Consider the following 14,144-nt stretch of genomic DNA (forward strand, 5'->3'; position numbering starts at 1 on the left):
TTTCTCAGTGAGTGAAGTGAGAATCAAGTCACTAGTACAGAGTGAGAGTGGAAGGGCTACTGCAGGTTTGAAGGAGAGACAATGGAGGGAAACCATCACCTAAGAAGATGAGAGAGGGCATTGATTTGGAAAAGTAGTGGTACTGCAGGATGACCCCATAAAGCATTAAATTCATGTTTTCTCATCTGTGGTCTAGAGAATAATAAAATATATTAAAAGGTATTTCTATTGGGGGGAAAAGATTATTCAATGAATTGAATTCAATTCAATTATTCAATATCCCAATTAGGTTGGGATATACTTGATATAAAAACTAATCAGATATCTTTACTGAAGGACTTCACAGGGCCTTCAATGAGTTATATAAATGTTGACTTTCCCTAAAGGACTATAGTATGCAATGTATCACAAATTTATTTGATTGTGGGATGTTAGTAAGATTTTAGGAAACAATTTGAAAAATAGTTGTACTAAATCACTTGCTGATTTCCAGCTACATTTGCTCACGTGGCCTGGTAAAGTACGCCTCTGTCCCTCTGAAGTAGAAATAGAAGAATCAGGCATGGCCTATCAAAGAACAGGACTCTAAAAGTAGTAATTAATGAACCTAATGAGACACACTAGTCATTGTGAGATGTGTCATGGCCAGCCTTCTGGGAATTCCATGTCTTCTAATGAGGCTAAGATTAGATGTGGATTTTTTAAGTAAGTGAAAAAAACCTAAGCAATGTGGAAAGACTAAAACAGCTTCAACAATCCACTGGTGTAATTACACTTGACAGAAAGATCCAGGCCAAGGGAGATCTCTACTGGGGTTTTCAGGTGACTGCAGGACAGACTGAAACTCAGGGGAGGGATCTTTAGACCAGATAGGAAAGAGCTTTCCCACCTTGAGGGATCTCCAAGGGAAGTGATTATAGAATACATAGGATCCCTGAAAGGAGAGTCCTTAGTACAAGGGTAAAAAGACATTTTCCTCATCAGGAACCGTAAGGGGTCAACAAAAGGGGTTCTAGCACAGGAGCAAGATTAGTAAATGGGGTTTATCAGAAGTGGGAGTCTTCCACGGAGGCAGCAGCAGTTCTAATCTGATTCTACTTTGGGCTGAAGGCTACATAGCTTAGTTTAACAAGATCTAAAATAAAATCCTTGTTATGTTATTAAAAGTTTCAATTCTATGTAAGAAGGGGATTTCTGGAAAAAATGAAAAATCTGACTAGGATTTCAATAAAATTTTAATTTATTCAAGTATTGTGACTAATTTTGTCATTATCCCCCATATTAGAGGTTGGAAATGCATACACACACACACACACACACGTCCACAAATTGAGAATGTTCTGTAGTCTGAAAGACAGCAAGACCAAGCTAATGAGGAAGACTCTCCTCAAGCAGACAGAGTGGATGAAAATAACCTCAGAAACATTTAGTGGCCACTGCTTTAGATAAGAAAAATGTCTATGGAAAAAAAAAAAAGTATGGTAAGACATGATCTTGTCCAACCCAGAAAGGTGGGTAATAACAACAGGTCCCAAAGATCTTTGCAAATAAAAAGTAAGTTGGCATTCATTCCTTTTATGAAATACTTCTTGGAATCATCTCTATAGAGGTCTTCCTTTTCTTCTGAATCCCATAATGCTATTTAATACAGGGATGAAAATTCAAAAGCCTTCAAAGTCCTGGAGTGTAATTTAAATAAGGAAAATTCTCTGCCTGGTATTACAACAGTAAGGGCAATAAAACTGGAAAGGCATTAAATTCAAATCACTTAAGAACATTGTAATTGGGCCTGCAAGACAACAGTTGACCTCTGCTTTAATGCCTGCCTACCTCCTTTTCAAAAGTTAGATGTGCAACCTCCTAAGGAGCCATCGTAGCTCCCAATCTTTCCACTGCGTTGCTTCCAATGGGTTACCTTACCTAATACATGATTGTCTGGAAGATGAAAATTATTTTTCTTTCTAAGAGTACAGAGGTTTTTTTTGTTGTTGTTCTTGTTTTTAAAGATTTTATTGATTTATTCATGAGAGAACAGAGAGATGCAGAGGGAGAAGCAGCTTCCATGCTGGGAGCCCAACGTGGGACTCGATCCGGGCCTCCAGGATCAGGCCCTGGGCTGAAGGCAGAGCTAAACCGCTGAGCCACCTGGGCTGCCCAAGTACAGAGGTTTTATGACAGTTTTTAAATTCTTATTCCCAAGTTGACAATTATATTCTAAATGCTTGTATTGCCAAATGCCTGATTTCCAAATAAAGGAGATGGTGGGGGGAATAATTGTAGATTTCATGCCACTTATAAATATATAATTAGCTATTACATGTGATCGTTCTTATACAATATGTGCAATTATATTATGACATATACACATGTACACGTTTAATATTTGTAATACATGGGATCCCTGGGTGGCGCAGCGGTTTGGTGCCTGCCTTTGGCCCAGGGCGAGATCCTGGAGACCCGGGATCGAATCCCACATCAGGCTCCCGGTGCATGGAGCCTGCTTCTCCCTCTGCCTGTGTCTCTGCCTCTCTCTCTCTCTCACTGTGTGCCTATCATAAATAAATTAAAAAAAAATATTTGTAATACATATGTAATAGAATATAGAACCACATTATGATTAACTGGCATGATGAAATTCTTTGTTATTATTTTAATAAAGCAAAAAGGAAGTAAGATAGAAGAAAAGACAAAGGAAGGAATAGTTTTGAGAATGATTAGGACATTTCTTCAAAAGAAATTTTTGGTACATTCATTTAATTATCATCACATTTTATCTCACTTTATAGAACATGTTAAAGAGAAGATCATGAACCCAATCCAATTTCCAAAATTTGGTCCATGTCTTTTAAAAGATGTTTGATTAGAAAACTTTATTTCTAAACTGGAACGTTTCACATAAATTCATATTTTTCCTGCTCCCTTCTGACATGGTTCCTACAGCTCATCTATCTGACCACCACAAGGATATAAAACACCCACTTATATAATCTAAAGCGATCCGGTTAGGCGTTTGAGTTTATAGACCCTACATCCAGAGTATATGTAGAGACTTATCAGCTCTCAAAAAGACACATCTTGCAGATAACGTCCAGAGAGTTAGTTAGGCATAGACGCTTAGAAACTTGGAGCAACATCTTCAAGTAACTGAGAGGCCCATGAGGCACTGTCACTGACTTTACACAATAAGACACGGACTTCTGGGAAAGATGGCAGAGCAGGAAGACACTAAGCTCACCTCATCCTTCAGATACAACTAGATAACATCCACATCAGTGTAAATAACCCAGAAAATGATCCAAAGCCTTGTAAAACAGATTCTCTATAGCTAAATGTAGAAATGAGTCTATATGGAAGAGTGTAGGAAAGGGCACAGATGTGGTCAGGAGCTAAAGGACCTGTGGTACTGTCTGTGGGAGGTAAGGATGCCATGGGAGCAAAGAGGGAAAAGGAGAGGATCCCACACTGGGCATCCTAGCCTTGAGGGGCACACCCTGGGAGAGCAAATCCCTGTAACACTTGGCTCTGAAGGCCAGAGGAACCTAGCTTCACAAGGTTTTACAATCAGTGGGTCTTAATACCTGGGACTTTAAAAAATCAGTAGGCTCAGCTCTGGAAAAACAGAGAGCAATAGGAAACTGAGTCCCTGCCCTTAAAGAGACAGCACAACAAGGAGCATCACTGGGATACAGCATGGAAGCAGCAGTTTGAAAAACACCTGGATAATATATATTTAATAATTTCAGAGCATGTACTAGAAGGCATAGTAACTTTGGGAAACTTCTCTAATTGCAAAAGAGCTGGTAGTTGCTATTTTTCTCCCCTGACTCCTGCCTACACAGGCACCTGTGGGAGCCAGTATAGCACCAACACTCTCCACATAGCTTACTGACAGCATGTCCCACCCCTGCACACTTCTGTGGATCCACCCCACTCAACCTGGCCAATATAAGCAGGAGTTTTTCCTGAGTGGCTGAAGATCCTCTCTCACAGCAGACCAGCATGGATCTTGCTGGGACCAAGCATCCTGGCTCTTGCATCCTGCAAATCTCCTGTGCAGTTGCCCCCTCCAATATGACCTTGGCCAGAGAACATCCAAAGTGGTCCCATAAACCTAGCAGTATGTAAGCAGTCTGACAGGGGTCACATAATTCAAAAGTGATTCTTGCCCTGGGGAATAGGGAATATAATAACATACACCAGTTTATGCCCCAGCAGTGCAATGGGAGCAGACATCTGGTCTGACTGCAGGCCTCACCCATTAATGAAATCTTCCCAGGGGACATCATAGGGAGAGCATCCTGAAGGTCAATGCAACGCACCTCTGGCTAACAGCTGGTCTGACTCAACTCAAGCCCAAGGTCGCCCCATAGAGACACACTAAAAACACAAGGACCAAACTATTACAGATGACTAGACTGAAGGCAAACATGGCTCAGCAACAACAATAGGGCACATGCAACATACATACTAGATTCTGGTGAATGTGGGACATTGTACTACAGGACCTCTCTTCATAAGGCCACTACTTTTAAGAGCAGGAGATGTAGCTGACTTTCCTAACACATAGAAATAGACACAGAGTTAGACAATGTGAGGAACCAGAGGAATATGTCCCAAATGAAAGAATAGGATAAGTCACAGTAGGAGAGCTTAATGTAACAGAGATAAGTAATAGTCTGATGGAGAAGTTAAAGGAATGATCAGAAAAATACTTAATGGATTTGAGAAAAAAGGAGAATACCACAGTGACACGCTCAACAAAGAGATAGAAAACATAAAAAAAGAACAAGGATTAAGAACTCAAAAACAGAAACTAAAAATACACTGTAGTGAATACACAGTAGACTAGAGGAAGCAGAAGAATGGACCAGTGACCTGTGAGACAGAATAATGAAAAACAAGATGAACAGGAGAGAGAAAAAAATAATAAGAAATTAAAATAGACTTTAGGAACACTATCAATGGTAATAGCATTTGCATTATAGGGATTCCAAAGGGAGGAGAGAGACAAAAGTGGGGAAAAACACTTAGTGGAGGAAATATAGATGAAAATGTCCCAAATCTAGAGAAGGGAACAGAAATCTGAATCCAAGAGGCACAGAGAGCACCCCTCCCAAAAGTCAACACAATGAGGTCCACACCAAGACACATAGTAATTAAAAGAGCAAAAAGTAGTATTTAAGAAAAATTTAAAAGCAGCAAGAGAAAGGTAGACACTTATATACAAGGGAAAGCCCATAAGGCTATCAGCTCATTTTTTAGCAGAAACTTTGCAGGCCACAAGAATATATAGCATAATATATTCAAAGTGCTGAAAGGAAAAAAAAGAAAGAAAAGAAAAAGAAAAACCCACAGCCAAGAATGCTCTATCTAGCAGGATATTCATCAGAATAAAAGAAATGAAGAGTTTCCTAAACAAAGTTTAAGAAAATCAGCTGTACAAGAAATATTAAAGGGGACTCTTTGAATGGAAAGACTCTAAGGAGACATGAGAAAGGTAGGAAGCACATAAATAGTAAAATTGAGTATACCTATATAAATCAGTCAAGGAATTCACAAAAATAAAAGAATGTAAAGTATTACACCATATATCTAAAATGTGGGGGGGGGAGGATAGAGGTGTAAAGAATGGGTTCAAACTTAAGCAACCATCAACTTAATATGTTCTACTGTATACATAAGATGTTATAATCAAACCTAATGGTAAACACAAATCAAAACCAGTAATAAATATGCAAAAAATAGAGAGAGAATTCAAATATATTGCAAAAGAAAGCCTACAAAGCATAAGAGAACAAAAGAAAGAAATAAAGAACTGCAAAAATAACCATAAAACAAGCAACAAAGTGGTAGTAAATACATACCTATCAATAATTACTTTGAATATAAATGGACTAAACACTCTAATCAAAAGACAATGTGATGGAATAGATATAAAAGCAAGACCCATCTATATGTTGCCTATAAGAGACCTATTTTAGACTTGAAGTCACAAGAAGATTGAAAGTGAAAGGATGGGAAAACATCTATCGATAATGGTGCTAAGAAAGCCAGGGTAGCAATACTTATAATGGACAAAATAGACTTTTTAAAAAATATTTTATTTATTTATTCATGAGAGAGAGAGGCAGAGACACAGGTAGAGGGAGAAGCAGGCTGATGTGGGACTCGATCCCAGACCCTGGGATCACACCCTGAGCCAAAGGCAGATGCTCAACTGCTGAGCCACCCAGGCATCCCCGGACAAAATACACTTTAAAATAAAGTCTGAGGAGGTCCAAGATGGTGGAGAAGTGTGAGACCTTAGTTTTATCTGGTCCCAGGAATTTAGCTAGATAGCTATCAAATCATTCTGAACACCTGCAAACTCAACCAGAGATCTAGAAAATAATAGAGACAATTCTACAAATAGAAAAGCAATCACTTACTGCAAGGTAGGAAGTGTGGAAAAGTGAATTCAATATGTAGGAAGATAAACTTCTGAGGGAAGGAGCCTCCATCAGCTGGCTACCAGGAAGTGATATAGCAGCAAAGTGTAAAATCAGAACTTTAAAAGTCTGCTCTGGTGAGTGATGTCCCAGCTGGAAAGGTGCTCAGGTGGCTCAGTGGGACAGATTCCTAGGTGGGACAGTGCTCTCAGGAACCTTAGGGTCACAGGAAGACCAGGGGTGCCTGACAGCAGCAGAGTTCCCAGGCATCAAAGCAGGGAAACTGGCTGCAATCAGTAGGCCCAGGAGTGGGCTCTCAGCTTGGGGTTGCCATAAACTACCAACGACTACATGGTCACTGCTCTCTGACCACGGGCCTAACAAAGGGCAGAACCATCCTGAGACCTTCCACCTTCTAGGCACCCCCACTCCATCTCCCCGGGAGGAGCAGTGCAGCCACAGGAGTCTGCAGGGTTTGGAGAATGGAAACAGGGTTGCGTGCCTGAGACAGAAATGCTCAGTCACAGGCTGGATGAGCAGATGGAGATGAAAGAGAGAGGAGTCATTGACTGCTTTTCCCTGAGGGCGCACTGAGAAGGGATCCCAGATCTTTCAGCTCCAGGGCTGGACATTGGGAGGCCACCATTTCCACTCTCATCCTCTAATGCTGCGCAGAATGCCTTCAGGGAACAAAAGCCAGGTAGAGCAATTTGGAACCGATTACTTAGCCTGGCCCCCAGGCAAGGGTGGTGCAGTTCTGCTTAGAGAAAAGACACCTGACAACACAACAGTACTGTCCCCCAGAAGATCAGCAAGATCATTGGCTGAGACCAGGTTTACTGATCATAGGGAACTACAAAGCTTCAGGAGAGGGGAAAACAGCATGTAGAATTCACGGGGTTTTTTTTGTTTTGTTTTGTTTTCCCCACCATCCTTTAGTCTTTCAATTTTAATTTTTTTCTTTCTTTTTTCAATGAATTTCTTATTTTATCAACTATTTTTAAAAATATTTTTAAATTTTCAGGGTTCCTGGATGGCTCAGATGATTATGTATCTACTTTTGTCTCAGGTCATAATCCCAGGGTCCTGGGATAGAGCCCCACATTGGGCTCCCTGCTCAGTGGGAAGTCTGCTTCTCTCTCTCCCTCTGCCCCTCCCCCTGCTTATGTTCTCTCAGTCTCTGTCTCAAATGAATAATTTCTCTCTCAGTATCTATTTCAAATGAATAAATATATTTTTTAAAAATCTTTTTTTATTTTTACAGTTACATTCTATCCTTTCACTATATTTAATTTTATTTTTGTATAATTTTTTTCTTTGTTTACAATTTTTGGATACAGTTTCTCATAACAAATAGACCAAAATACACCCAGAATCTAGTATATGGCTCTGTTCTCTGCAGTACGTGATCATATTCTCTCCCTTTCCTTTTTTTTTTTTTTTGTGGAAGTCTTTTTTAACTTTATACTTATATCCTTTCAATGTATTTAATGTTATTTTTTTGAATATATATATAATTTTGAGATGTAATTTCTTTTAACAAACTGACCAAAATACACTCAGGATATAGTGTATTGCTCTGTTCAATCCACCTGTCTGTTTATATTCTCTCTTTATTTAATCTTTTGTTGTTGCTTTGGGTCTCTTTTGATTTGTTTAATATATTTTTCTCTAGGGTCATTGTTGCCATTTTAGTATTTTGTTCTCTCATTCATCTATTCTCTGGACAGAATGACAAAACAGAAAAGCTCATCTCAAAAAAGAAAACAAGAGGCAGTACTGACTGCCTGGGACCTAATCAGTATGGACATAAATTGTAGGAAGTAGTTCAGAATAATGATTATAAAGATACTAAGAGGGCTTTAAAAAAATCACAGAAGACACTAGAGAATCCCTTTCTGGAAAAATAAAGATCTAATCAAGTTGAAATAAAAAAGACTATTAATGAGATGCAATAAAAAATGGAGGTTCTAACTGCTTGGATAAATGAGGGAGAGTAGAGATTTAGTGATCTAGAGGACAAAATGATGGAGAATAAAGAAGCTGAGAAACAGAGATAAATAACTACTAGATCACCAGGGGAAAATTAGAGAGATATGTGATACCGCAAAGTAAAACAAAATTAGAATGATTGTGATCCCAGAAGAAGAGGAAAGAGAGAGGTTGGAGCAGAAGGTATATCAGAGCAAATTATAGCAGGGAACTTCCCTAATCTGGGGAAGGAAATAGGCATCCAAGTTCAGGAGGCAAAGAGAACCTCCCAAAATCAATAAAAATAGGCCTACAACCCGACATATATAGTGAAGCTTGCAAATCTCAGACACAAAGAGAAAATCCTGAAAGCAGCTTGAGACAAGAGGTTTGTAACCTACAAGGGTAGAAATATTAGACTGGCAGCAGATCTATCCACAGAGACCTTGCTGGTCAGGAAGGACTGGCATCATATATTCAGGGTGCTAAATGAGAAAAGAGCCAAGAATACTTTATCCAGCTAGGATGTCATTAAAAATAGGAGGAGAGAGAAAAGGTTTCCAGGACAAACAGAAACTAAAAGAATTTGTGATCACTAAACCTGTCCTGCAAGAAATATTAAAAGGGATCCTTTCAGTGAAGAGAGAGCCCGAAAGTAACATAGACCAGTAAGGAACAAAGACAATATACAGAAACAGTAACTTTACAGGTAATACAATGGCACTAAATTCATATCCTTCAATAATTACTCTGAATGTTAATGGGCTAAATGCCCCAATTAAAAGACACAGTGTATCAGATTGCATAAAAAAAACCCAGACCCATCAATATTCTGTCTGCAAGAGACTCATTTTAGACCCAAAGACATCTCCAGATTTTAAGTGAGGGGGTAGGAAACCATTTATCATGTTAATGGACATCAAAAGAAAGCTGGGTTCACAGTTTCTTATATCAGACAAATTAGATTTTAAACCAAGGACTGTAATAAGAGATGAGGAAGAACACAATATCATAATTAAAGGATATATCCAACAAGATCTAACAATTGTAAATATTTATGCCCTTAAGATGGGAGCAGCCAATTATATGAACAAGTTAATAACAAAATTAAAGAAACACATTGACAATAATACAATAATTGTAGAAGACCATAACACCCCACTTACTGCAATGGACAGATTTCTAGGCAGAAGATCAACAAGGCAACAAGGACTTTGACACACTGGACCAGGTGGACTTCACAGACATATTCAGAGCATTCCACCTAAACCAACATACTATATATTCTTCTCACGTGCACATGGAATATTCTCCAGAATAGATCACATACGGGGTCACATAGATGGTCTCAGCCAGGACCAAAAGATTGGGATCATTCCCTGAATATTTTCAGATCACAATGCTTTGAAACTTGAATCATAAGAGGAAATTTGGAAAGAACTCAAATACATGGAGGCTAAAGAGCATCCTCCTAAAGAAAGAGGGGTCAATCAGGAAATTAAAAAAGAATTTAAAAAATTCATGGAAACAAATGAAAATGAACACACAACTGTTAAAAACCTTCAGGATACAACAAACATGATCCTAAGAGGGATGTATATAGCAAAATAAGGCTTTCTCAGGAAACAAGAAAGGTCTCAAATATACAAGCTAATCTTACACCTAAAGGAGCTAGAGAAAGAATAGCAAATAAAGCCTAAATCCAGCAAGAGAAGAGAATTAATAAAGTTTAGAGCAGAAATCAATGAAATAGAAACCAAAGAACAGAATAACAGATCAATGAGACTAGGAGCTGGTTCTTTGAAAGAATTAATAAGATCAATAAACCACTGGCCAGACTTATCAGAAAGAAAAGAAAAAGGACAGAAATTAATAAAATCATGAACAAAAGAGGAAATATCACAACCAAAACTGAAGAAATACAAACAATTATAAGAACATATTATGAGCAACTATATGCCAACAAATTAGGCAATCTAGAAGAAACAGACACATTCCTAGAGATGTAGGAACTACCAAAAATGAAACAAAGTAGAAACAAAAAATCTGAACAGACCCATAACCTGCAAGAAAATTGAAGGAGTAATCAAAAATCTCCCAAAAAATGAGATTCTAGGTCTAGCTGGCTTCCTAGGGGAATTCTACCAAACATTTAAAGAAGAATTAATACCTATTCTTCTGAAGCTGTTTCAAGAAATAGAAATGGAGGTACAACTTCCAAGCTTTTTCTATGAGGCCAGCATTACTTTGATCCTAGAACCAAAGACCCACCAAAAAGGAGAATTACAGATCAATATCCCTGATGAACATGGATGCCAAAAATCTCACCAAGATGCTAGCCAATAGGATCCAACAGTATATTAAAAGGATGATTCACCATGACCAAGTGGAATTTATTCCTGGGCTGCAAGCATGGTTCAATATCCATAAATCAACCAATGTGATATACAACATTAACAAAAGAAAGTAGAAGAACCATATGATCCTCTCAGTAGATGCAAGAAAAAAAAAAAAAGCGTTTCACAAAGTACAGCATCATTCCTTGATTAAAACTCCTCATAATGTAGAGATAGAGGGTACATACCTCAATATCATAAACCCTCTATACGAAAAGCCTACAGCAAATATTATTTTCAATGGGGGAAAAACTGAGCTTTTCCTCTAAGGTTAGGAATATGGCAGGGATGTCCACTATCACTATTGTTCAACATAGTACTAGAAGTCCTAGCCTCAGCAATCTGACAACAAAAAGAAACATAAGGCATCCGAATCAAATATAAGGCATCCAAATCGACAAAGAAGTCAGACTCTCAATTTTCACAGATGACATGATACTCTATGTGGAAAACCCAAAAGACTCCAGCCCCAAATTTCTAGAACTCATACAGGAATTCAGCAACATGGCAGGATATAAAATCAATGCACAGAAATCAGTTGCATTTCTATACACTAACACTGAGACAGAAGAAAGAGAAATTAAGGAGTTTATCCCATTTACAACTGCACCGAAACCCATAAGATACCTAGGGATAAACCTAACTAAAGAGGCAAAGGATCTGTACTCAGAAAACTATAGACTACTCATGAAAGAAATTAAGGAAGACACAAAGAAATGGAAAAATATTCCATTCTTATGGATTAGAAGAACAAATGTTAAAATATCTATGTTACCTAGAGAAATCTATACATTTAATTCAATCCTTATCAAATTACCATAAACTTTTTTCACAGACCTGGAACAAGTACTCCTAAAATTTGTATGGAACTGCAAAAGACCCCAAATACCCAAAGGAATGTTGAAGAGGAAAACCAAAGCTGGGTATATCACAATCCAAGACCTCAATCTCTATTACAAAGCTGTAATCCTCAGACAGTGTGGTACTGGCACAAAACCATAGATCAGTGGAACAAATAGAGAACCCAGAAATGGGCCCTCAACTCTATGGTCAATTAATTTTCAACAAAGCAGCAAAGAATATCCAGTGGAAAAAAGGCAGTCACTTCAACAAATAGTGTTGGGAAAATTAGACAGCCACATGCAGAAAAATGAAACTGGACAATTTCCTTACAGAATACACAAAAATAGACTCAAAATTGATGAAAAACCTAAATATGAGACAGGAGCCCAACAAAATTCTAGAGGAGAATACAGGCAGCAAACTTTATGATCTTGGCCACAGAAACTTCTTGCTAGAAATGTCTCCAAAGGCAAGGGAAACAAAGGAAAAATGAACTATTGGGACTTCATCAAGATACAAAGCTCTTTTTTTTTCTTTAAAGATTTTATTTATTTGTGTATTCATGACAGACACAGAGAGAGAGAGAGGCAGAGACACAGGCAGAGGGAGAAGCAGGCTCCATGCAGGGAGCCTGAAGTGGGACTCGTTCCTGGATCTCCAGGGTCACACCCTGGGCCAAAGGCATGCTAAACCGCTGAGTTACTGGGGCTGCCCAAGATACAAAGCTTTTGCACAGCAAAGGAAACAGTTGACAAAACCAAAAGACAACTGACAGAATGGGAGAAGATATTTGCAAGTGTCTTATCGGATAAAGGGCTAGTATCCAAAATCTCTAAAGAATTTATCAAACTCAACACCTAAAGGACAAATAATCCAATCAAGAAACGGGCAGAAGACATGAACAGACGTTTCTCCAAAGATGACATCCAGATGGCCAACAAACACATGAGAAAATGCTAAACATCACTCAGCATCAGGAAATATAAATCAAAACCACAATGAGATACCATCTCACATCAGTCAGAATGGCTAAAATTCACAAGATAGGAAACAACAAATGTTGGTGAGGATGTGGTGGAAGGGGAACCCTCTTGCACTGTTGGTGGGAATGTGAACTGGTGCAGCCATTCTGGAAAACAGCATGAATGTTCCTCAAAAAGTTGAAAATAGAGCTACCCTATGGCCCAGCAATTGCCCTAGTAGAGATTACCTTAAAGATATGAATGTACTGATCCAAAGGGGCACCTGCACCCCAATGTTTATAGCAGCAAAGTCCATGATAGCCAAACTATGGAAAAAGCCCAGCAATCCATCAACAGAGGAATGGATAAAGAAGATGTGGTATATATATACACACACACACACCATGGAATGGTATACCATGGTATACCATGGATGTGGTGTGTGTGTGTGTATATATATATATATATATATATACACACACACACCATGGAATATTATTCATCCATCAAAAAAATAAATCTTGCCATTTGCAATGACATAGATGGAACTAAAGGGTTTTATACTATGTGAAATAAATCGATCAGAGAAATATAATTATCATATGATCTCACTCATATGTGAACTTTAAGAAACAAAACAGAGGATCATAAGGAAGGGAGGAAAAAAATAATAAAACAAGACAAAATCAGAAAAGGGACAAACCATAAAAGACTCTTAATCATAGGAAACATCAGAGTTGCTGGAGGGGAGGGAGGGATGGGTGGGGTTACTGGGTGATAGACATTAAGGAGGGCACGTGATGTAATGAGCCCTGGGCATTATATAAGACTGATGAATTGCTGACCTCTACCTCTGAAACTAACAATATATTATATGTTAATCAATTGAATTTAAATAAAAAACAAAGACTGTAACAAGATATAAAGAAGGACACTATATAAACATAAATGGAACAGTCCAACAAGAAATATTTATAAATAATTGTATGTATCCTCCCAACATAGGAACACCCAAACACATGAAGCAGTTAATAATAAGCTTAAAGGAAATAATGGGTAGTAATACAATTAATAGTAGGGGACTTTAACACCCCACTTACAATGTACATGTCATCCGAACAGAAAATCAACAACAAAAGAGTGGCTTTGAATGACAACTTGAACCAGACGGACTTACCAGATATATATTAAGTTCAATCCTACAACAGTAGAATATACATTTTTTTCAAGTGTACATGGAGTATTCTTCAGTAGAGATACCGGTTTAGGCCACAAAAGAAGTCTCAAGAAACTCAAAAAGATTAGTCATATCATGCACCTTTTCTGACCACAATGCTATGAAACTGGAAATCAACCACAAGAAAAATCTGGAAAGAACACAAATCTAAGGAGGTTAGATAACATGCTACTAAACAATAAATGGGTCAACCAAAAATCAAGGAGGAAATGAAGAAATATGCAGAGACAAATATAAATGACAAATAAAAACAATCTAAAATCTTTGGTATGTAGCCAAAGCAATTCTAATGGGGAAGTTTATAGCA

At 38.1% G+C, this 14,144-nt stretch overlaps 1 long non-coding RNA gene across 1 annotated transcript in view; it reads left to right on the top strand.

The window, feature by feature from the left end:
- The window catches only part of LOC118351516 (uncharacterized), a 194,046-nt gene that overhangs the window by 134,281 nt on the left and 45,621 nt on the right, over window positions 1-14,144 (top strand). The window lies entirely within an intron of this gene.

Source organism: Canis lupus, chromosome 19 (assembly GCF_003254725.2).
Source record: "Canis lupus dingo isolate Sandy chromosome 19, ASM325472v2, whole genome shotgun sequence".
NCBI lineage: Eukaryota > Metazoa > Chordata > Mammalia > Carnivora > Canidae > Canis > Canis lupus.